The sequence below is a fragment of the Hesperophylax consimilis genome, chromosome 12, assembly GCF_061612785.1.
Source record: "Hesperophylax consimilis isolate HC1 chromosome 12, BYU_Hcon_1.0, whole genome shotgun sequence".
NCBI classification, from domain to species: domain Eukaryota; kingdom Metazoa; phylum Arthropoda; class Insecta; order Trichoptera; family Limnephilidae; genus Hesperophylax; species Hesperophylax consimilis.
In genome coordinates, this window is record NC_142847.1 from 14,494,217 (window position 1) to 14,519,025 (window position 24,809).

The window sequence follows — 24,809 nt, forward strand, 5'->3', positions numbered from 1 at the left end:
TACATATTTTTGTTTTCTTGTTTCTGCATTTCTCCAACCGTTTGCTTATGGCATTTGCAAATCTACTACCCATTGAAGTAGACTTAGTAAATTTATTTCGTGCCACCTTTATTTGTTTTTTTTTTTATGTTTTAAAATATCTATTATATATTCTACGAAATTATTCTTCTCGAAAAAACAATAATAATTAGCAACATACATTGAGTGCTATAAAAACATTAAACAATTTAATTCCTATAAAACTTTTCTCATTATCTAATAATTGTGTCTAGTGTAAAGTGATTTAAAAACAATAATATGTAGGTACCCCTCCCACTAACTTTATTTAAGTAGTGTGACTGCTGCCGTATTCGACTATTTGACGAAGGACAACAGTAAGTAAATTTTAATTAGATAATATGTTTATCTTCTCTTGAATTTCTGAACCCCCTGTTAAAAAGACCACGAACCGCCACTGGTCAGAATCACTTTTCCAATTATAACAGTTAACAACTGCTACCCCAATGGTTGTGTCAAATATTATTTACATTCACCATAAAACCACTAATTGATTCGTATACAATATATCTGTTTACATTTCTTGATTTTCTTTGATTAGGAAAACACACGACAAAAGAAATTAAGATAAATTAATTCTCCGTCAATTAATTTACTACAGTCAAGACGCATCGCTATGTCACGAAGTGCAACTGTTTTCTCATTATGGTATCGAATGTCTTGTCTCATTATCTTTATCTATTCTTCCTAATGGAAGGTTTTATGGTTTACCTCATTTTATTGTGAGATTGGACGGATAATAAATATCGTATATCTTAACCCGATGCTTTATGTCCACAATAAACATCTATTCTGAGCCCTCCACGAAGTGAAATGTGATCTGCTGTTTATTCAACAATAGGAGAACTCCGTGGCGTAATTGTCTAAGCATTTGACTTTGAGCTTTGACCGGATGTTACCTATTCGATTTCGAAATTAATCAAAATTCCCGATTAAACCATAAAGGTATAATGGATAAATTTGTTTTTTGTTGTTGTTAAAATTATAACACTTAAAAAAAGGTTATTTGTCGGGAAGTAAATTAGTAACCAGAAATTAAAAAAAAAAATTATATTCAATGTGCAATAGTAATTTGTTTCACCCCAAGTATTCCACAGCCTAACTGATCATCAAACATACTAATTTCTGTGATGATGTGCGTTAGTTATTCCTGCGTTAAATTATTCACGTTCAGTGAACTTAAGTGTGATTTGCTTTGAATTTATTTAGCGCCTCTATTGCTCTCATAGGTAAATGATTTGCTCCTGTATTATTCTCATAGTTAAATGATTTGCTTATATGAGAATAGTACGGGAACAAATAATATGATAATAATAATTCTCTTAACCCTTCAGGTTTTAAAATATTAGTCCCAACGACAAGGTGAAATTTCATGGAATTTAAGAATGCTCCCGAGGTATCTAAAATGTGCCACATATTTCTTATTTTTAGAAACTAGATCAAATTGTCTTTAAAATGTTTTTATTTGAAATAAACATTCATATTTCTAAAAAACAAAATTTTAATTTTAACCTGAAAATGTTAACCAAAAAAAACGTCTCAATTTTGAAATAATAATTTATTTGGAAAACCCATGCCTTTTGTGTACGAAACTAGTAAGAAAACCGTCACTTCAGTTTGTATACCGTTTATATAGCTAATTGGATACACTTCTTGTAAGTTTATCCAATTAGCTTATTAACTTGCCAGTGAAAAAACCCTCCAATTTGTAATCATACATTTTGACAATTTTTAGGATTTTATCCATGTAATTATGTATAAATATTTGAGACTGAGTGGAAAAATTATTTATCTTTCCAGCGTATTACATATCTAAGCATAATACAAAAAAAGATAAAAAATACTTTTATAATGTATTGACGCCCCGGTCAGATCTGTCCTCCAGAGTCTCTGGAGGACAGCTAATGGAAATGTTTGTGGCTAGTTATGTCCTTCCGAGACTGGAAGGGTTAAATAAATGATTTGCTCATTTATTATTCTCATGGGCAAATGATTTGCTAATATGAGAATATGAGAAAATAATTAACATACGATAACAATAATTCTCGTATGTAAATTATTTGCTCCTGTATTATTCTCATTGGAATATGATTTTATCCTGTATTATTCTGAAAGGTATATGATTTTCTCCTGTATTATTCTGAAAGGTAAGACTGCCAATATCCAAGCCCATTGAATTAATAACTTATGCCTGAGAATTATTTTTCAGGTCGAGTCAGAGGTCAAAACTTAAAACCACTTAGTGAATTGATGTCATTGTAATATAAGATGCAAGATTGGCAAATCCACTCTAAAAACAATCTAATATTAAGTGGTCTGTTTCGTATACTAAACAAACTTTTGTGTCACTAATTACTAAAATATGTAAATAATGTTTGGGTATATTAAGTAACTGATGAAATTTAAAAAAGTGTTTTTATTATCTAGATTTTGTACAGTTCCTATATGCTATTTATTTTTCAATTATAAATATCTTAATATTAACTTTTATTAGAATAAAATACTTAAATGGATCGCATTCGCGTAAAACTTTATAAGTTAGGTTAGATTAGCATTTAGTTAGGTATCGTTCATATATCATTCAAATAATTGATCATCTTAATGGAAAACTGTCATACGAGTAACAATGAATTCGGTTAGGTTAGGTTAGGATAGTTTGTTTAAGCTTTAAAAACTTTAATACTGTGTAGATAAAATGCAGAAAATTATAAATCATTTTATTAGTAGAATAATTATTGAAAAACCGATTATTGTCATTATACTAAACTATTAATGTTTTGTGTTAGGCTATTTTATTTTAACTAAAAAATGTAATTATTGTATTATTCTTCAGCTTGTTGACATAGAAACTCTAATCAAAACATTTAACACATACGTGGTTAACACATACGTGGTTAATACATACGTGGTTAATACATACATGGTTAACACATACGTGGTTAACACATACGTGGTTAACACATTCGTGGTTAACACATACGTGGTTAGCACATACGTCGTTAACACATATGTAGTTAACACATACGAGGTTAACACATACGTGGTTAACACATACGTGGTTAACACATTCGTGGTTAACACATACGTGGTTAGCACATACGTCGTTAACACATATGTAGTTAACACATACGAGGTTAACACATACGTGGTTAGCACATACGTCGTTAACACATATGTAGTTAACACATACGAGGTTAACACATACGTGGTTAACACATACGTGGTTAACACATTCGTGGTTAACACATACGTGGTTAGCACATACGTCGTTAACACATATGTAGTTAACACATACGAGGTTAACACATACGTGGTTAACACATACGTGGTTAACACATACGTGGTTAACAAATACGTGGTTAACACATACGTGGTCAACACATAATAACACAAATCCTAGCAAGTAATATTTGCAGTGCCCTTGAGGTGATTTTCCCAAAATCAGCGCTCTACAAATTATCCAATTATTTTTATTATGCTTTGCTGGGTGGTATTTAAGTCAATTAAAGGAATGGCTCTGGCTTACTTATCAGAACTGTGCATCCCTTAAATTTGCGATTAATCGTGCGTGCTTTCAGAGTGTCAGGAACTAAAACCTGAAAATGATTACTCAACAGAATTCATATAAACATAATTTCAATGTACCTACCTAATCAAAAGTTTAGATTACGCTACGAAATTTGATTCATATCCAATAACGAACCAAAAAATCCACATTGAGTTGTCTTTAGACACCTAATTAAATTTACTATTAAATATATTCCCATCCATTCCCAATTGTCCCAAAATGTAACAAAGATTTATTTATTCAACCTACTGTATTATCTCCCGATGTTCCTTTTCAAATTTCTGGGAATTATAAATGGCTACGACAATGTAAATGTCTTGCTTTCAGTTTCTTTGATAGAAGTAAAATACTTTGGAGCAGGGAGGACCTGTAACAATGATACCTTTTAATTAGTGCTCTTGAATCCGAGATCTTAATTAGCCTTATACTAACTACCTACTGCTAATTTCTATGGCGAGAATGTCACTTCAAGGACGTTTTACGCTGTACAAAGGTAGAAAATGTTCGTAAATTATTATTCATTTTCTACTTAATTACTGGCTTTATCCGCAATATTTTTGCAAATTTTATTGGATTATGATTTTCGTAATCATTTTTCGTTAAAAATAAAATATCTTACATTACACAAGATCTTATCTTACACTAGATCTTACATTACACAAGATCTTACATTACGCATGATCTTATATTACACGAGATCTTACACTACAAAAGATCGCTCTTATATTACACAAGATCTTACATAACACATGATCTTACATTACACAAGATCTTACTTTATACAAAATCTTACATTAAACAAGATCTTACATTACACAAGATCGCTCTTATATTACACAAGATCTTACATTACACAACATCTTACTTTACACAAGATCTTACATCAAACAAGATCTTACATTACATAAGATCTTATCTTACACAAGATCGCTCTTATATTACACAAGATCTTACATAACACAATATCTTACATTACACAAGATCTTACATTACACAAGATCTTACATTAAACAAGATCTTTCATTACACAAGATCTTATCTTACTTATCACAATAGAATTAACAAAAAATTGCGAAAAGTTTACTTTCGGTATGGAAGAAAGAAGAAGAGGTAGGAAGATTTGCATGGATATTTTAAAACTTCTTAAGTCATCGTGAAAATGACGCCAGATCTCACCGATCGAGTTCTTTAGTGGGTCATACGTCATATCACAGATTTTCCACGTATAATAAACATTAATTAGATTCGGAAATGATTTTTTTTTAAATAATTTTCGATTAACAAAAAATATGTAATATCTAATCTAGTAATTTTCATTTTCAATTTGTGGCAAAGTCTCCATAGAAAATAACAATAAAAGCTTATGTATGTAGTAAATATTTTCATTTTAAATCTGTGGCAATGTCTCCATAGAAAATACCATAAAAGCTTATGTAAGTAGTGAATATTTTCATTTATTGTGTATTAGGTATGTATAAAGGTTGTACATAAAAGGTTTTCGACTGTGAGTTTATTCTATATACCTACAAAGGCATGGAACTTTATTCCCACGAACCAAAGACAGCTGTACAATGACTAGAATTACCGGCACTTCTTCTATTAATATTATCCATTATGAGCTTTATGTAGGTGTGATCTTGAATATTTTTCGACTTAGGCCCGTTAGATCCCAAACATACATAAAAAGTTTGAGGATAGATATATTTATTAATTGTGGTTTTTCGTCCGGTCAATTGTGTTTTATTAGAAAGCTAAGGTACGTAGGTATATCAAATGAAAAAGTATAAACAAGAAGCAAACTCAAAAAAACACAAAAAATAAAAGTACCTTTTTAAGAAAATTCAAGTATTTGAGAACTTTTTTAAGAAATTTCAATATGAGTATTTGTTAACCTTATGAATACTTTAGGAGATATTTAAAAAAATGGTATATAGAAACTCGCCAGATGTACACATATTGTTTATGGTCCAATTACAACATTTTATAAAATTATACGAAATTATGTAAAGAGGTTAGTACGTTCGTGTGAATTGTAGCAATAAAAAACCAAACAAAATACACATCGAAAAAACAATGTCATGTAAAAGCCTGCATAACCACACAAGTCACATTAATAGAAAAAAATAACTTACGCGTTTAACATTAATCATATTTCACTTCTTATGATTATAAACCTGTAGGTAAATATCCTTACAATTTGTAGGATACAATACAGTTTTTTCAACACAAAATCATTTTGAATAGGTAGATTCTAAATATACTCGTATACCCCTTCACTAGTAAAAGTGTCTTAAATTTTATACAACTGCTAATCAGCCAATTACCCTACAATCAGTTGTGTAAAATTTATAACGTTTATTATTAAGGCCATACACCATACTAATCTTTCTGTAAACATATTTGTATATTCTTCATCTTTCAGAGACATGTAATTTCCTGAATAATGTATCAGAATCTCTTTAAAATACATCAAATAATTTCATTAGGTAGGTAATGGAGAACCTTTGCCTCGAAATGTTAAAGGTACCTACCTACCCAATAGAAGAACCTACTTACGATGAGATCTGAGACCCATAGAAACCTTTATCTCGATATTGAAAGGGGACTTAAAAATAAATATATCAGACCATAACAATGTTCGGAATGGACTAAGAACGATGCCCCATCCGACGTCCCAATGAATTATGGGCCCGAGAGGGTCAGAAACCGTTGACCCTGGTCGAGTCCCAAATTCTGGGTTCGGAGGTTGTTCATTTCTTAGTCGTTGTAAACAAACTTCTAGGGTCCTACAGCTTGTCCCACTAACTATTCAGAACAAGTATGAGGAAACGAAATGTTCTACCTTCTGATTTACCTTGAATCTTAATTATTTTTGATATGTGATTTGTGCTGAAAATCAAGAGACAATATGTAGGATTGATAATTTAGCTATAAATCCAAATATCTTCCTGAAAATTTTACTTGTCAAGATTAACCACAGGAAATTTTAACAAAAGAAACATTTCAATATTGAATTTATTATTAAAATAATTTTCTGTAATTTTTATTTCGACTCTTTAAATACAAAGTATAGTAGTTTATTTACATACCTCCTACCTAAGGATTCGTGTACCAAACCGGACTGAAGGTAGTTGTGTTGGTATTACACCATAAATTTCTCATCTCATTTTAGTCAGTCCCTGGGGAGGATGAGTCAATCCTCAGTCAAATCAATTATTTTTTTTAAAGTTTTAACCACATTTTAAAAGTTCACAGCAGTTAACAGCCATTCCCCGGGGAGGTAGGTACAGTCCTCAGTCGAACTAAAAAAAATTGAAATAATAATTTTTAAATACATCATTAATAAAAATAGATGTATTATAGTAAAAAAAAACTTTGTATATTACGGGTTGATATCTTTAACCGTGCAAAACTGACATTTTATTTGAATGTCTTTTTTGGGTGCGATTTTCTTTTTTGGTTATTTTTAAGATCATCAAAATGCCTACCTCACCTAACCTTGCTAAGCCGAAACTTGTCGTATTTCATTTATAAAAATTTTATAATAGCCCAGCTACACTACTCGCGAAGTTGATCGAAGTTGACCGAATACGATAGTGTGGGCACGAACTTCGCTTCGCTTCGGGCATCTTCGCTTCGCTTCGCAAGACTTCCGATTGTTGTCGGTAAATGCGCCCGAGTCAAAGGACTCGAAGCGTCACGGCATAAATAAACCAATCACTGACTGGTTGGACTGAGTTACTCGCGAAGTACACGAGTGTGTGGGCACGCACTTCGAACTTCGTCGAGGACTTCGTCGAAGCGTCGAAGCGAGTAGTGTAGCGGCCGCTTTAGCTTTGTTTTTAACTTCGTATTTAGGTCACGTGGGTATCACGTGAGTACTTATAATAATTATGAATCCAATATTTTATTTCTATTAAGGTTATTCTAAACAAGTTTCAAAAAACATAATAATGATTTAACTTGAATCCTAATATTCGCCATTCTAATTTGACATTTATTTTTGTAATGCCATTTGGCTAGTGACATTAATTTATTTAAATATGATAGTTTTATCCAACATGACTTATAAATTACCATTCACCGCTCCCTTTAACCTCTAATTTTGCATGTATCAGAAAGAGAGGTTACAGCGGAACTCTCAGCAGCAGTGCCATAGTTTCAAAATGCTTCTTTACCAAAAATAAAACCTAATCAGGCATCATTTATCACTCTTTTTTCTCCTTTTTAACATTTTTGGGGGGGATTAGGTAGGTACTTATAATTGTTAATCGTATGATTTATTTCGGCTGGCAACACCGATTAACATGCATTTCAAATATTATCTTAACAAAATGTTATCAGGTTTTTTGTACTATTCTATCCGTATCTCAACAACAGCTACTAACCTTTCATAAATAATTACAAAGAGAATGCATTCGACCGTGGAATAATTTGAATGGATAAACGTCATAAATATTAATACAAAAGTGTAAAAGGCGGGCTATTCCATTTATTCCATAGACAACGATGAATTCAATAAATAGTCTGTCTGTGTGTCTATGGGTTCAATAAGGTATTGTAATAAAATACAATGATCTCTACCTGGGGCAACGTTAAAGAAATCTATGAAAGGCAGTTCAAAAGATGGGGGAGTTTTAAAAACTATTATTCTATGTTTTATAGGTCATGCTTTATTATATTCAACAAGAATTAGATCCAAAACGCATCCATCGATCGGAATAGAACACGTTTTCATCTCATTCAAATTTATATTGTTTTCGTAGGTTTAATAATTGAGACATCTAATTTAGAGATACTGTTGAGGTTGTCTCAGATAATACAGAAAACAAATTCTAATAATGTTTTTTTTCTTTTGTTACAGGTAAGAAGACTAGAATGAAGTGAAGAACGATGCAAACAAACTACAAACAAAGAAAACAAAAGGTTTTTGTGGTTTATATGATATGAAAATTGTTGAAAAACTTACGAACGTGAAGAAGTGTCATAAACATACAAAGATCCAGAAAATTCTTTAATTGTGTACTAAAAGTTGTCAGGAAACCTGATAATTCATTAGTTAAAGGCCTGCAATCCCGTTTTTAACCGCATTACCAATGATTTCAAGAGATTTTTAATAAATTAGCAATACTCATTTTCTCCGTATAAAATACAAAACTTCTTGAGATAATAAATAACCCTCAAGGTGACAGAGTAAATAAATATAATATCTTTACATAAGTAGCTACCTATTTATTTTCAACGTCAAAATGAAAAATGGCGCTGCCATTTTCCGGGGAACATATAAATCATTTTATCTTTTAATGTTTTTCGTAACATGACATTCGGGAATACTATCTATTTCTGGACCTTAAACTGACGTCCGCATTACTACAGCCCATTTTTCCCAATAAGGGATGATTGATGCTACACTGTCATGACTTGCTTTCTCTAACTTTAATGGAATGTGGAATATAATAACCCAATGTTATGTAATATGAAATGAGCGAGTTCATTGCGGGGATGGGAGGTCAAATGTTATGATGTTGCAACGTAATAAAGTTTGTAATATGCACGTAGAAAGTGGATACGTGTATGCACGTATAGATTTACGTTCCCGCACCTAAAGATATCTACAAAGTTTCAAAGGTACTGTAAACAAAAATATGTGCAATGTAAATACGTGACTTATTGTAATGGCGGCCTCAGTAGCGCAGTGCAAATACATTTAGACCCTTTTGCTTCTTGTAAATGCTCTTAGTTTCTATCACCCTGGTTTTTTTTAATGATTAGGTCACATTATGTTACATTGTAAAATAAATAATTAATAATATTGTTTATTTTTTGTGCATTTAATTGACTGAGCGTTGTGAAGTCCTGTTTTAACTCCACCGTTTTGCATTTTGTCTTTCTGTAAATGTGTTTGTACGTTCCGTTTCAATGTGGTTGTTTTAATGGTTCAGTAAAGATTCTGTTTTATTAAAGGTTCTGTTTGTGAAATCATCGAATTGGACCTTCCAAGCAGAGGCGGTCCCTGCCTTAGTGCATTTGTGCACTGCACTGCCAAACATCGATATACGTCAGAAATGTAAAATCGTATATCCACTCACGAAGAATTCCCGCCAGATCATAATATTCTTACCAATCAAAGTTTGTACTAGACTCCCGCGCATGCGAAAAACAATGTAATATAGGTATCAACCCGTGCATATTTCGCTTTGCCGAGGCATGCCATGTACCTTCTATAGGCACTATCTCTAGAGGCCGGAACCGTGAAATGAGCGAGACAGGTAGAGACCCATAACGGCTGTTGATGTGTTAGAGCAGTGGAGATAGAAGGTGGTCGGTGCATTATCGGCGCATGCGCCGAAACATCCTGATCTTTATCAAATACCTTAAACATGCGTAAAACGTTTGGAATGCATTAGTTAGGATTGACATATTTCGAACTAATTAACAATGTTATAATATTCTAGCGTTACCGGCGCGATCTACATATCTGCAAACTTGACAGTATTCAGTTTTGGCGATTGACGCGGCGTTTTGACGGTTTTTGCGAGTTTTGCTCTGCAAAAAGCTTTTTAAAAATGAGTGCTAATGAAAACATTGCGGTTAACATTGATTTTATCAAAAGTAACCGAAGTTCATTTACTCCCAACAAACTAGAGATGATTTTGCGAATGCTGACGGAGCAATATCAATTTTACAATTATTTTACAAGTGTAACTTGGTGGAGTGTTTTAGTGAAATAGTGAAACTGTTAAAAATAATTTGTACTATTCCGATGACAAAACTGTCGAGTGCGAAAGGTGTTTTTCTACGTTGAAACGTGTAAAAACATTTCTGAGGAATACTATGTCCCAAGATCGTCTCAATGATGATCTCGTCTATACCAGACTTTAATAATCTTGTAATTGAAGAATTTTCTCAAATGAAAGAGCGACGAATGGATTTTCTCTACAAATGAATTATTTGTACTGGGTATGTAGTTCCCTTTAAATCACTTTATTTTCCTATTTTACATGTTACCATTATTTGTGAAATGCACTGCTGGCAAATTCTGTCACGAGCCGCCTCTGCTTCCAAGTCTAATTATTTCCATTGTACGGTACCTACCTGCATCAATAAAATTTTAAAAAGGAATTGTGACTGTTCCTATTTTAAAAATATATGGTTTAAGTACATTCTTACAAATCTTATGATTTCCGGGGAAATCAAATGACAGAAAATTAGAAACAAAATTTTGACGCCAGGTAAACTGCTGTTTACAAAACCACTGGCCTAATTTTATTTATGCATGTAGGTAATTTGGGGTTCAAATATCTAGGTAAATTATTTGTTCAGAACTATTCGGTAAATAACAAAAACAAAAATTGTACCTCCCATCTATGTATTGTATATCGTCTTACAATGAGATTTGTAACTCATCGTGATTGCTCTAGCAAGAAATAAAAATAATATAAAAACAAAAATATGTAGGTACTTATTTTAAAAAAAAAAACAAAATTATTCCAAAATAGTTTCACACCCTCCACTATGACACTAGTGCACAGTTCTTCGTGAATGATCAAGTAAACAAATTTAAAACTCTGAAAATTTCAGTATATTTTGTATGAAAATAATAACTTCAATATTAAATAAATTTCCGTTCCAATTTTAGTCACGAGATGTCGCGACTTCCGTCCGCAGTTCGCATTCGGTGCGAGGCGTTATCAACGTATCTATCTTGATTGTATGAAATACGTTCTTCCTTGTCTTGGGGAGCATAATGACCAGGGATCGTAAAGTGAGGTCATTGATGCTGGCACCAAAATGAATTAACCCGTGCCCGTCCCCTCCAAAGGGACGAGTGCAATTTTTGAAGCCCCTATACTTTTACAGGGGCACTAAAAAAAAAGTATAAGTTTTCAGAAAATAACATGGAAATGAAAATTTGTAGAGATATTTTTTGATAGTTCTCTGGTTCTCTCTTCTTTCCAGAATTGGTTCCTTAAAAATAAAATAAAATCTAATTGTTTAAGAATTTCTGAGAACATAACATTATTCATCGGATAAAAAATCCGCTTCTTTTTAACATTTTAAAATTTCTCTAATATTTAGAATGTTTTCGTCGCGTAAATATTCCAAATTCCAAAAGGAGCCGGTTCCAAAAATAACCGCTTCCACGGATAAATAATGACGACAGTGTCAAGTAACAGGGATTAAAATATTGACCATCTCTAGTTGATACAGGATACCGTAATCTGAATGAGATGATATATTTTTTCTCAGGAATGTTGGCAGAGAGGATGAAACGCCACACAACAAACTTTAACTTATTATTAGTGCGTCTTCGACTTTTTATAATTTCTTGCGTTTCATATATTATATTCTCATTACACTCCTTTCTCAGTCCAACCACTCTTTTATAAATCATCTACGCTTCCCTTTTTTAATCTTCTTTGTAATATCTCTTTTGAATCTTGAATATTTTTTAATCTCCTCATTTATAATACTCTCGTACGTTGGTTTAACGCATACGCCTCAGGGATCCCGTATCTATTGCATTATTTAGTCTATTCGTCCTTCTTCTGCCTCCATGCTTCACTGTCATACATCATAAACGATATAATTTATTTTTTTCTTGTTTATTTTTAAATGTGTCTGTTTTTGTGAAAAATATCGCCTCTATATTATTTTAAAATCTCACAATAATGTATTATTATGAATGTATTTTAATATAATACGTACGACGAAACTTTGTACAATTTATCTCATTGTTTTTGTAACGATTATGATATGGCCGCCGAAATCATTCCCATAAATTAAACAAACAGCACGCAATACGGTTTACAACAATAATAACAGGCAATGTACATAATGTGTCGTTTCCTTCACTTGTTCAATGTTACGCATTGTCTTGTAATATCTTTGTTGTTAGGTAGGTACCTCATTAAATTTTTTTTTGTTTCTAATACATTTTATTGAAATTTAGATAGATTCTGACCTTCCTGTTAGAGTTTAAGTTTTTACTATTGTTTTTTTTTGTCTTTGATAATATTAACAAGTAAAAACCGATAATCAATGTCCAAATCACATTAATATTTAGGTAACTAGATTTTTGACCTGAGTTTCTAGGTCGACGCAACTGTTTACAACTCGCGATGATATTTACATCATGAGTTACGAAGACTTTAAATTAATTTAGTTCATAAATTGATGCGCAGAATTCACACACGGATCTGCTTGGTGGACAGATCCACCCCTGTATTCTTGCGACGCACAGTTCGGCTCGGTCCTCTGTCCATCTGCCCGTCTGTCCGTCTGCCCGTCTGTCCGTCTGTCCGTCTGTCCGTCTGTCCGTCTGTCCGTCTGTCCGTCTGTCCGTCTGTCCGTCTATCCGTCTGTCCGTCTGTCCGTTACGAGCACGGATCGGCTGACTTCATTCGCAGTCGATGAGCATGAGACCTCATTCGGCGATGGTATGCCCAAAATTTTTGTTTCCCTATATTTCAGTATGAGGTACCCAAGTACTGAATTTCCCTAGAATATTGTCATGTCCTGGGGAGGGGGGGGGGGGGTGGAAGGGTTGTTTAGTTTTAGGTTGTAGTGAATTTAAAATTTCCCGAAATTTCCCCAGAACATTTCGTAATTTTCCCAGATTGGTTTGAGAATTTTGACCACATGTCAAATCCGTGTATATCGGTGATTTAATTAAATATATTGAATTTATATGCCTTCTTAAAACAATTCAGGTTTTATACGGACAAAACTATTTAATCATATATCATATGTACGGCCGCAAACAAACATTTCATCTTTATATTTTTAAGCGTTACTTTCAAAAAGTGTTTTTTTCCTTAACTAATTAAATTATTAGTATTCTCATAAAATAATTAAATTATTAGTATTTACATAAAATAATTAAAATGATTAGTATTTTCATAAAATAATTATTATTTTCATAAAATAATTAGTATTTTCGTAAAATAATGAAATTATTAGTATTTTCGTAAAATAATGAAATTATTAGTATTTTCATAAAATAATTAAATTAACGCCATTTATGAATGCGTGGATTATAGTGTACGTTGCGTTTTCCCGTATCACTCTTACCTACAAAATTGTATTATTTAATTTACTAACCGGATAAAGAGAACAATCTGTTCCACATTCGACAACAGTGGCGGAACATTGTTTCATATGCCCCATTCACAATGTTACCTTTCAACACGAAGCCGAACGAAACCGCTTGAAACGTTGAACGCATAAATTCACAGATAACATAGTACGCCGTGTGTGTTCGGTTAATTGTCTTTCATTTGGTAATATTTGTTGTCAAATAAGTGATTCATTGCCCATACTAAAGCTAACATGAAGTCACGTTGTAAAACACGCCGACGCGATGTACAAACTAGTTCAAATATTACTTCGATAGATTAAACATACCTAGTCGTTCGAATACTCAAAAGTACTCGAACAGTACTAGGTATTTAATGCAGGATCTTTGAATGTTTCCGCTCGTATAACACTGATGATTTGATAATATTGTGGATAACCCCTTGAATTGCAAACACACACTTATTATTGTGTATATTATTGTGCATATCTAACTCTTTGGACAGTGATGTCTTTGCTAAACGTCACTGAGAAACAATTTGTTGTGTTGCTTATGTTGGTATATATGTGAAATGATTAGTATGTTCATTGTAACAGATTGTCTGTAAATGATGTAACATTATTTTATTAGATAAACAAAAACATTAAAAAAGGTGGGAACAATGTTATATTTTGAATAAGTACTAGAATTTTTTTATTGTGTTCTCCTGTATTACAAACTATAGCAGATCCGTGGAAAATTACTGGATAGTCTGATATTCAATCAGTTCCAATTTAAAAAATGGCATTTAAAATAAATTTAGTTGATTGAACCAGATTTCACGTAGGACTAACGCACAGCCAAAATTTTTATTTGAAATTTGAAACGTGCTGTATGCAAACAACGCATCTGTTTGAGTACTTTGTTAAACCAAAACTACGTCAACCCTTGGGTGGAGGTTGAGGTAATGTTTGTTCGACTCAACTCTGATTGCGAAACCTATACATAATTAAGACTCTATAATAGTAACTGACTATATCGTCTTGACCACTTTGAACTCGCCTTATACTTGAGGTAGATCAGGGTATATTAATTTTTATCGATTCCCCGATATCTAACGATGTCAATTAGCTAAATTTCCTGTCGTTTCGGTCCCATCGTTGTGAAGTTGGCAACTTTTCTCCGGTCGGACCGCTTTTTTCACCGCATTGACCTACCCACAATCCGGTCTGACCGGTCCACCGCGCGTTGAACTTGTAGGGATCCGATGCTAGTGACTTAGTAGAGCAGCCAGATACGTTTGTCACGGAGATCGAGCGACTAAATAACTGAATAGAAACAACCAAACGTGACGATAAACAAGTGAAGAAATCAACTATCGAAGAAGTGAAGATTAAATTTGAACTAACGAACAAATGAACAACCGCCATTTTTTATTAATACAGGCCGCGCTGTAGAAAATTAACTGACAGTTAAAATGACCCGTTTTCGGACGTTCGCATAGGGTTGGTATATACTGTAGTATAGTTAGTATAGGTTAGTAGCAGGGATTAGTACCAAACCCCGCTAAACCCAGGGCAAAAGTCCGAAAACATTTAACCGTCATATAATTTTCTGCATCACGTCTTGTATTAATAAAGATAGTAGGGAATGAACTGAACGAGAGAAATATTGAAGAATTGAATAACTGACAGAGTGAAAAATTGTTGAACTAGTAAAGAAATAAAATTAAGAAGGGGTGTACTCTCGGGAAAAATATTAAACTACCCTTGGTTTGATTTAGTTTGATAAAGTCATCTTTATTAGTTTTAACCGAAAAAATAAAAGTGACACTATGTTTTGATCTTCGGTACCTACCTATTATTTTTTTCATTTAGTCAATTCCGGTCATGCTTCTTGTTCAATTTCTTTCCCTTTAAAATGCCACGAAATCATGATTTCATCAAAACATTTTATTAAAACTAGTTCTGTGAACAGTAGAACTCGTATCCAAAAAGGATGTTTCTAATTTTCTGTTTTTTTAATAAATCAAAACCAAATTTATATATGAAATCATGATTTATCAGTAGGTACTTAAATGCCTACCTACTTAATTATAAACCATAAATATTTAACTATTTTTTTTTTTATTTCAAATAAGGAATGTTTAGGAATCTTGAACGCGTCCCATCTCAATGACTGTTCTTTGTTCAAACTTTCTGCAGATCGTTAGGTACCATAATATTGATTTGACAGCTTGTCGGAGGAACCGATCATGCGAACTCTAGCGGGATAAAAAGGTGGTATCCAATACGGTAACCATCTTGAACTGAAACTGGAGCATAACCAAAAATACAAACAGATGAAATGTCAAATAGTGCGAGTTAAAACAGGACTTTGCTACGCTGAGTCAATTATAGACACCTGTCTTCACTACCAAGATTCAGAAGATATTTGAATTTAACAATTTAATAGAACAAATAGCGCCCCTGATGTGATATCTCACAAAAGCGGCGCTGTACAAATTGTCCAATAAATAAATAATATGGCGTAGTGTGCTATTGCTTAATTTTGTTGATAGTTCAAAGATCCAATATAGAAATGACTCTGAGAGCTGACAATAGTTGGGTTGAACTAGAAAGAAAAAAAAGCTGTCCATATTTCAGAACGCTTCACCACATGTTTCGATAGTATTTACTGCTTCAAACAAGAACATATTTTTGCTTCATAGTTACGATTACCGATTAGAGGTATTGACACAGAATTAATCTATAATGTTCCTAGCTAATACCTATAAAACCTTTATTATGGTACCTATCCCTGGCCAGCGTTTAATTCAGCGCGTAATATCGGTCCATGTAAACCGGGCGGAGACACGAGTGTGCTGGCCGGGTACTTGAGTCTATCAACACGCGTTAACAACCCACTTCATGAGTATGACATACGGGACCATAGTACCTACCTGCATGGGATCCTAGTAAGCTATATTCTTAAATAAATTTAGTTTGTTAATTACTTCGATCTTAAGTATTATTATTATCTTTATGACTGTGCTGGTTGGGATTGTTGTAAACGGAAGTGGCGCCCTCTGTTGTTTTCAAAAAGAAACGTTGAAGTTTTCAAACCGTGCCAGCGGGTTATCTGCCAATAAATAAATATAATACTCACAGTACTAATTTAAATGTACAAGTAACATATTTTGTTACAAACATATTAATTACAAATATATTACATATGGTTGCTAAAAATGGGCTGAGCTGATTGTGAATATACAGGATTTTCCAATAAGAGGTGTTATTTTGAATAGCCCGCTATTTCGGTAGATGTTACTTTTGAAGCTGTCATTTTTTAACACTTGACAAGTAGAAACTACGCCATTAATAAAAATGGAACGATACACGCTTCAACAACGCATTGAAATTATTAAAATTCACTTGAGTGAATCAAATGCAAATCATCTCGAGTGATGAGGCCCATTTCCACTTCGGTGGCTTCGTCAACAAGCAAAATTGTCGCATCTGGGGCTCGGAAAACCCAAGAGTTATTGTTGAATAGCCTCTCTATCGTCAACGTGTGACTGTTTGGTGCGGTTAATGGTCCGGCGGAGTCATTGGACTTTACTTTTTCGAAAATGAGGCTGGAGCAACAGTTACGGTGAATGGATTGCGCTATTGAGAGATGATTAATGATTTTTTATGGCCGAAATTGAATGGTATTGATTTGGACAACGTTTACTTTCAATAAGCCGGCGCTACGTGCCACACAAGCAACAAAACCATTGATCTTTTACGATTGAATATCAAAATAACACCTCTTATTGGAAAACCCTGTAGTATCGGAGTTTTTTTTAGGTTTATTTTGTTGTTGATGACTTTCTATTGAGGCGAAGCTTAATACTAAATCACTATTTTCGATTAATCTTTATAACGAATTGGTTTACATTATGAATACCAAAAAATATGCTTCAGTTAAATTGAATGTTTTCCTATCGTTTCCCTTGAGTACAAATAAAAAATGAAATTACTCAATAAAAAATATAATTGTATACTACTAAAAAAATAATGTTTTTAAAAATACAATATTATAGCTAAGATTATCTGTGATAGTTTCCCTTGATTAATTTTTTTGCTTTCTTATTTACAAAATAAATAAAAAACACTTTTGTGATCGAAATCGTGCGTTTCTAGACTCCGTTTGTCAAGCGATTTTAATAAATACCTATTACCTATATTCATGACTACATAAGGCATACCAAGAATATACACATTTTTGGCTTGTCGCTTCCTCTTAATGTTTTTGGCTTTCTAAGTTATCCATTCTGATCCCTATACCGTTTTTTATGTAGTAAACTGAAGTGTGGTCTGTTTCCATGAGATGGTTGGCAAATTATTATTTAGATATATTTGGTGATCTTTGACACGGATATATATGACGAAAAAATATATTCATAAGCATTCAAATATTCACCTTACTCCGATCCCAACCGGTTCCGTCGAATCGGTATAGGATTCAATGGTCTCGTATAACCACTAGCCAGTGCCCGGTAATAGCCCGGTTGGACCATTTGAATACATTCACGAGAGGCTGTGTTTGTAAACATCGCCCCCTCTAAATTATCCATCTCGTTCCCAAAGGTAAATATTTCCAACACGATCATTTATATCCGTCCAGTATTGATTGATTTTTACTATCGATTCATTTTATCATGATTTAGTTATTTATTTGAATTTGGAGCTGGTGTTTCACTACACTCGGGAATGTTTTGAATCGGTTTGGTTTGTCAGGATTACTAACAGATGAACTTAGAACTAGAACTTGACGAAAGTAAATGCCTCTCAAGCCGAGCTTAAAAAGAAACTGAAATACCCGCCCTTAGTAAAGTAAAAATGTACATTTCAGATGATAGATTTAATTTAATTTTCCTGTAACTTAAATATTTTGTACATACTTACAGAAGTGATAAGTCGATCGATAAAGGATTTGTCGATGTCATCGTTCCCGAGCACGACTGCAAATCGTTAACGTGCAAACAATAATTCACATAGAATAAATTAACTAAACTGTTGTTTGTTCGTTGGCGATCTGCAGTCATGCTTGGGAACGATTATTAAAGTTACTGAGATCATCGATAAAATCGAATCGACCGTGCTAGATACCCAGATCTCAACATTTAAACATTATTAAGTGCATGGTAGATGCTATCAGTATCGCCCTGGTCAACGACCACCAATGAAATGAAATGAAATGAAATCTGAAATGGCTTTAGCAGTATTTTGTAACCAACAACAACATACACCAATAATAAATTGGGGATGTCGTATTCAATTTTTAATATCCCAATAATTAGTTTACCCATATCACAATATCTAGAGTAGAGACGTCCTCGACTTGCCCTTCTCCGCAAACTTATATGATGTCGGAGGCATCAATATTCGATCGTCCGTTAGTTCCTCATTTGGCCTCCTGGATAAAATAGTTTGCAAATCTGTATATTGAACAGACTAAACCTGTACCTAACTCTAAACTTATGAAACCACCAGAACCCTCCCTTCATACAGATACCTTAAATTCCTCCATAGAAAGCACACATCAAATACCGAGTTTGATAGACTAAAATGAACTAACTTCAATTCTACATTATATTCTGGAATAGGTGAAGCTGACAGTCCACAATGGAGTACAGATACCTAGTCTGATGAATGGCAGTGAGACAGAACTGGCAAGGTAGGATGAGAGTAGAATGATTGCTGTAGAAATTAGATCCCTGAGGCGTATGTGTTGTAAAACCACGTATGATCGTTTGACAATTTTGGAGATTCGTAAAGAATTCAAGGCTGGTAAGCGTAATGACTCGTAATGAGTAAGAGTATGCATGTAGAGCGAATTAACCAAGAAAGGAGTGTAATACATGACAAATATGTGAATGGTAGAGGAAGTCGAGGAGGCTCGAGGAAGACATGGCACGATCAAGCAAACCAGATACTTGAGTCGGAATGTCAAGAAGTAAAAATAAGAGAAGAGTATGTGTGAAATAAGAATGTAGCAAGGAGTTTGTGGCAAGACCTTGTTGTTTGGTGGTCTGTCCTCTCTGTCTACACGCCGTTAAGGTTAGTTAGTTATACATCAAATTATACACATATATATGTTTTAAGGGTAAGATAATCGATGGTAAAAAATACAAAGAAGATAAAAAAAACTTTTCGAAATTTTAGGTCTAGTTGTTTTGCAGAAATTCACTTGTGACAAAGTCATCAAATGGCCATTCGGCTACTTCATCATGTTATATTTGAATTTCTTTGAAACAACTCATCCTAAGACATCTGTAATAACTGGCTCCATCGCTTGTATTTACTCTGCCAGAAGTCCAGTGCAGCCAACACAAGTTTTCGCTCGTCAGTCAGAATAACAGAAGAGTATATATGAGACGATATATGAATGTGCATGAAGCAAAGCGTGTGTGCCAAGACCGAGTTGCTTGGCATTCCTTCCTCTCAGTTAGTTAGGGAATATGGCATTATATTGGCACTGGAAACTTTGGCTGGAAGCAGGTAATGGATAATCTACTAAGAGAAATCACTAGAAACTTCCAAAACTTTCATCGAAGTAACAAAGTAGAACTTGAGAAGTTAATATATTTAGCGAGTTTGAGGGAACTGAACAGTGATGTTAATTAAATATGTTCATTATGATTTATAATTTTTTTCTGGTTTTCTCTCCTATCGGAGGTTCGCTATCTTCGGGGCAATCTTCACCCTGCAGGCTGCACTCGGAACAACTTTGCGAAACAATCTTCCTACATCTTCCATCAATCTTCCACTGTATTTGTGTTTGTCGCTCCTCATAAATGTGACCTATCTATTGTGATAATTTTCAAAAGTACCTACTAGCTCATTTGAATAACTACTCGTAATCTTAATGCATATTGCACGAGACTTTTAATTTACTTTTTAGAGCTTTATTTGATACCGTGCAAGGGTTCCAACTGGAAAGTAAAGAAGAAGTGAAATAGGAAGGTTGCGAAAATACCTATCTTTTCAGATCTGGTCACTAAGAATATCTAAAACCCAAACAATCAAGAAATTCGTGCACATCAACCAACCATGACAAAAAAATGAAAACCAGATTGTGAATGCGCCATCATCTCTGTTTACTCTAAATGCACTAATGACTAATGACCGCCAGTCCTTTTGTCCTGATTGACCTTGGCGCGACCAAGCCAAACACGGCCCCGGTTGCCGCCACCATTAGCGTGTCGCTTCCAGGTCGGATGACGCCATAAAAAACAAATAGAAAGTAAACAATAATGGGCCGCCCAGTGATAAAAAGATGGAAAGTAAATTATCACACTTCTACGTCGCTTTGTGTGCCGAAGATATAACATACATAGAGGTTATGTTCGTACTAAGTCACTAAGAACCGGTATATCAGTTGATTTTAAACTCGGCTTGGTTGGATGTCTAGCTTAGCGCGGCTTGGAACATAATCCGTATAAACGTCGTAAGCCTAGAGCAATATTACATTGTCACAGTATTGTCTATAATTTTAATAGAGGGACGTGCTTCTTTTGTGTATGTAAAACCAAATTACTGTCTACGTGAGTTGTAAATCTATACTCTCTACTATCATATGGAGATCGAGATCTTTCAAAATGTCTGGTCAAAGGTGTTTCGAGAGAATATATAGATGGGGGAAGAAGTCGGGGACGCCGAAGGAAGACGCTGTCGCAAAATACATGTGAACGATCAAGTTAATTGAGAAATATCAAGTTTCGGAAAACAACAGAAAGAAGCAGAGTCAATGTATAAATAAAGCATGAATTTTAAGCTGAGATGGAGTTTTGTAACGTTTCATCTATTATACATACCCTCTACTCCTACAGAAAAATGACGTGATAGTTTTTACTATCTTTGTAATGTTTTCAATTATAAATGCTGTATATATGTAGTTATGTTCGGTATTCTATTTATCAATAAATAACTACGAAATTTGGCTGAGGCGGGTTTTAATAATACATCCGAAAACAATAAATAAACGTAGAAAATACAACAAAATGATTTACGAAAGGAAGGTTCAAGAATGTTCCGAAGCGCGTCACGTAGTCAAAATAATTCGATCTCGATGTCGCGGTTGCTGGTACTGTACTGAACATTACGTTCACGTTGTCGCTTATCTAGGTGGAAAATAAAACATTCTCGAACATTCCAGTTGCTACAGAAACAAATATTAAAAAAAATTAAAGAAATTCTAAGAAGTTTGTTTGGAAACTACACTACATATATATTTAAATTATCTCAAATAAAGTCCGCCATCTTTAAAGGGAATTGATACCTACGCCCATCGTAAGTCACATGCTCTTACAGTTATATAGTCTGGGACGTGCGTGGCGTCACTTTTAATTATCTTTTTATAGCGAATGGTACCGGTTATTGTAATGAGAAGTTTTTTGTCCATCGCAGGGCTGTGACCCAAATCTAACATCGGGTCCTCTGCTTCAATTCGATTCTCAATTCAATTAATTTAAACTAATAAAACAGTCGAGATGGGCCAAAGAAAGCACTTAATTAAATAATGGATTCATTCACTTCGGGCGTTCTTTATCACTGGACATAAAGAGTCTGAACGTAATTTAACTTTTACCAGATGATCGAATGTCTTTTCAATTAGGTTGGTAATTGATGTATCTATTTTTGAATCTTTCTTTTCTCTATCTTTCAACAGTGTGAAGCCAATACGACAAATACATAACAAAAATATTGTATTGAAACTATTCAAAATATACTATTGAAACTATTCAAAAATATAGTATTGAAACTATTCAAAAAATATACTATTGAAACTATTCAAAAATATACTATTGAAACTATTCAAAAATATAGTATTGAAACTATTCAAAAAATATAGTATTGAAAGTATTCAAAAATATACTGTTGAAACTATTCAAAAATACACAGTTGAAACTATTCAAAAATATACTATTGAACCTATTATAAATATGCTATTGAAACTATTAAAAATATAATATTGAAACTATTCAATTAATACGATTCAATTATCCTCTACTACACCGCGTATCCATCACACTAGATCGAATCGAAATGACATAAAAAACATTCCAAGCTATAAACCACACTTGAACATAGAAACCACATTTATTTTGCAATAATACTCCACATAATATTTTTCTAGATATATAACGTAATAAAAGTTTAATGAGTACAAATCAAGACTAAAAAAATTAGCTGAAAGATGTCAGTGTTAAAACACTAAAAACTACATTGAAAACAAATAAAATACAAATAAATGACTTTAGAACGCCTCAATACAGGACACCCTAGTGAGGAGGACTAAGTAATACCATCACTATACTTAAAATCATCATAATATTTTGTACGTACAATGTTTTATATAGACGGTAAAATAAAAATAAAATAATAATAATAAGTATTTTTTGTGAGTTTCATCGTACCTGAAGTGTTACTTACTTCCTAGAGTTATATAGAAATATAATTTTGCGTTCCACGAGTCTATACGATATCAAATCCATGAAGTTCTTGCGAAAAAAAAACTTCAAATATATTTGTTTTTCTTGCAGAATCATCTCCAGACCATCATTAAAAACTAAGTTAGAGCTGTAGGGTTACTTCCCTGTCCAAACACCAACCGTCTTTTTCATAATAGATAATACGGAGGGGTAAGAATAGGTTAGGAGAAAACGTTACTCATAATCAGGCGCATGCGTACTGAGTATACCGGCCTTATTCCCGCAGTATTAGTGGCTGACAGATTTTTAAACCGCCCGACCTCTAGGATTAGGGACGTATTGTTATCATAATAGAATAGATTAAGATAGATACCCATTGGCAGCACTATCAGAGGTATATTTTAAATCGATATATCGATTTACGAAAGCATATACGGAACGCATAATCAAATTGGTCGAATTTCGAAGCAATTCAAATTAGACCGGGTCAATAACATCGCAAATATCATCTGAATAAACGTGAAGTTAGCAACTAAACGCGAAATGCGAAAAAAACGTGTTTTTGAGGATTGGATCAAAGTGGTGCCAGTCTAAAAAAATCTTGCAAGAATATTATTATGAATAAATATTTTAATCCGACCAGTTTACGGGCCTCTTTACCGTATAGCTATACCAGCGCTGGACTTTTTATTTATAAGACTGTTAGGATGGGTTAATATTCTATTTTATTCTGCTGTATAATACCGACAGAGGTGATTTTTTAATAATTGAAAAGTTTGAACACTTGTCATTATTGATTTAATAATGTTAATCATGATAATGTATTAATTGTTAAAACATCACCTGTCCCAAGTGTCCGCAATGGATATTAAATATTAAAAGCAACTTATAAAAGACAACGCTACAAAAAAGCACGACTATCATCACTAAACAGTTTTTGTAGGTACAAGTTTTTTCTTTTTCAATTTTACTGGAAAGCGTGCCGTATGATAGACATTAATAATAACATCATGACGGATGGTTCTTCTTTATTCTTTGGTTGTGGCGATAATTATCATTAGTCATTACGATGACGAATAAGAAAAAGTGGGCAGGTTTATTTGCCGTTTCAAATGTTCAACTTTCCGCTAAAGGTCACTTCTGGTAAATATTTGGAAAAAAGTCACGAAGAATAATAATTACACTGATCGAAATAACTTCGTAGCCACAAGGTCGTTTGGACTGAAATTTTTTTTTGAAAATTTGATGGTTAATTTGGGAAACGTAACGAGGACACATTATCGTGATTCAGTACGGTTACCTGTTAAATTAGGTATAAAAGTACTTACTTAAGCATCTAATAGTACCCACATGAAAAGTTTATTTGTGAGTTCCTAAGTACATTTTTATTCCCCTATTCGAGTGTTCCCATCCCTTACCAGATAAAACTGACCGAAAGGTGGCTTTTTTTAGGGGGCGGGTGTGTTAGATGGATTTTCCGATGGGTTGAGAGTACCATCTTAATTTTTTTATATGAAACGATAAAAGAACAGTAACATTCGTCTAATAAATAGCATTTTTATGTTTTTTTTAGTAACTTTACTTTATTTTTTTAAACATTTTTATTTATTTTTTATGTTTGCATTCAAAATTTTAATATTTAAAAAAATATGTCTTTTTCTAAAAAA

At 33.3% G+C, this 24,809-nt stretch overlaps 1 protein-coding gene and 1 non-coding gene across 3 annotated transcripts in view; both read left to right on the top strand.

The window, feature by feature from the left end:
* Positions 1-24,809, top strand: part of LOC149419188 (uncharacterized) — a 329,274-nt gene that overhangs the window by 231,943 nt on the left and 72,522 nt on the right. The gene's annotated exons all lie outside the window — the stretch shown is intronic.
* Positions 11,349-11,470, top strand: LOC149419189 (U4atac minor spliceosomal RNA). Its single transcript, XR_016302930.1, has one exon. It is a non-coding gene; the product is annotated as a U4atac minor spliceosomal RNA (small nuclear RNA).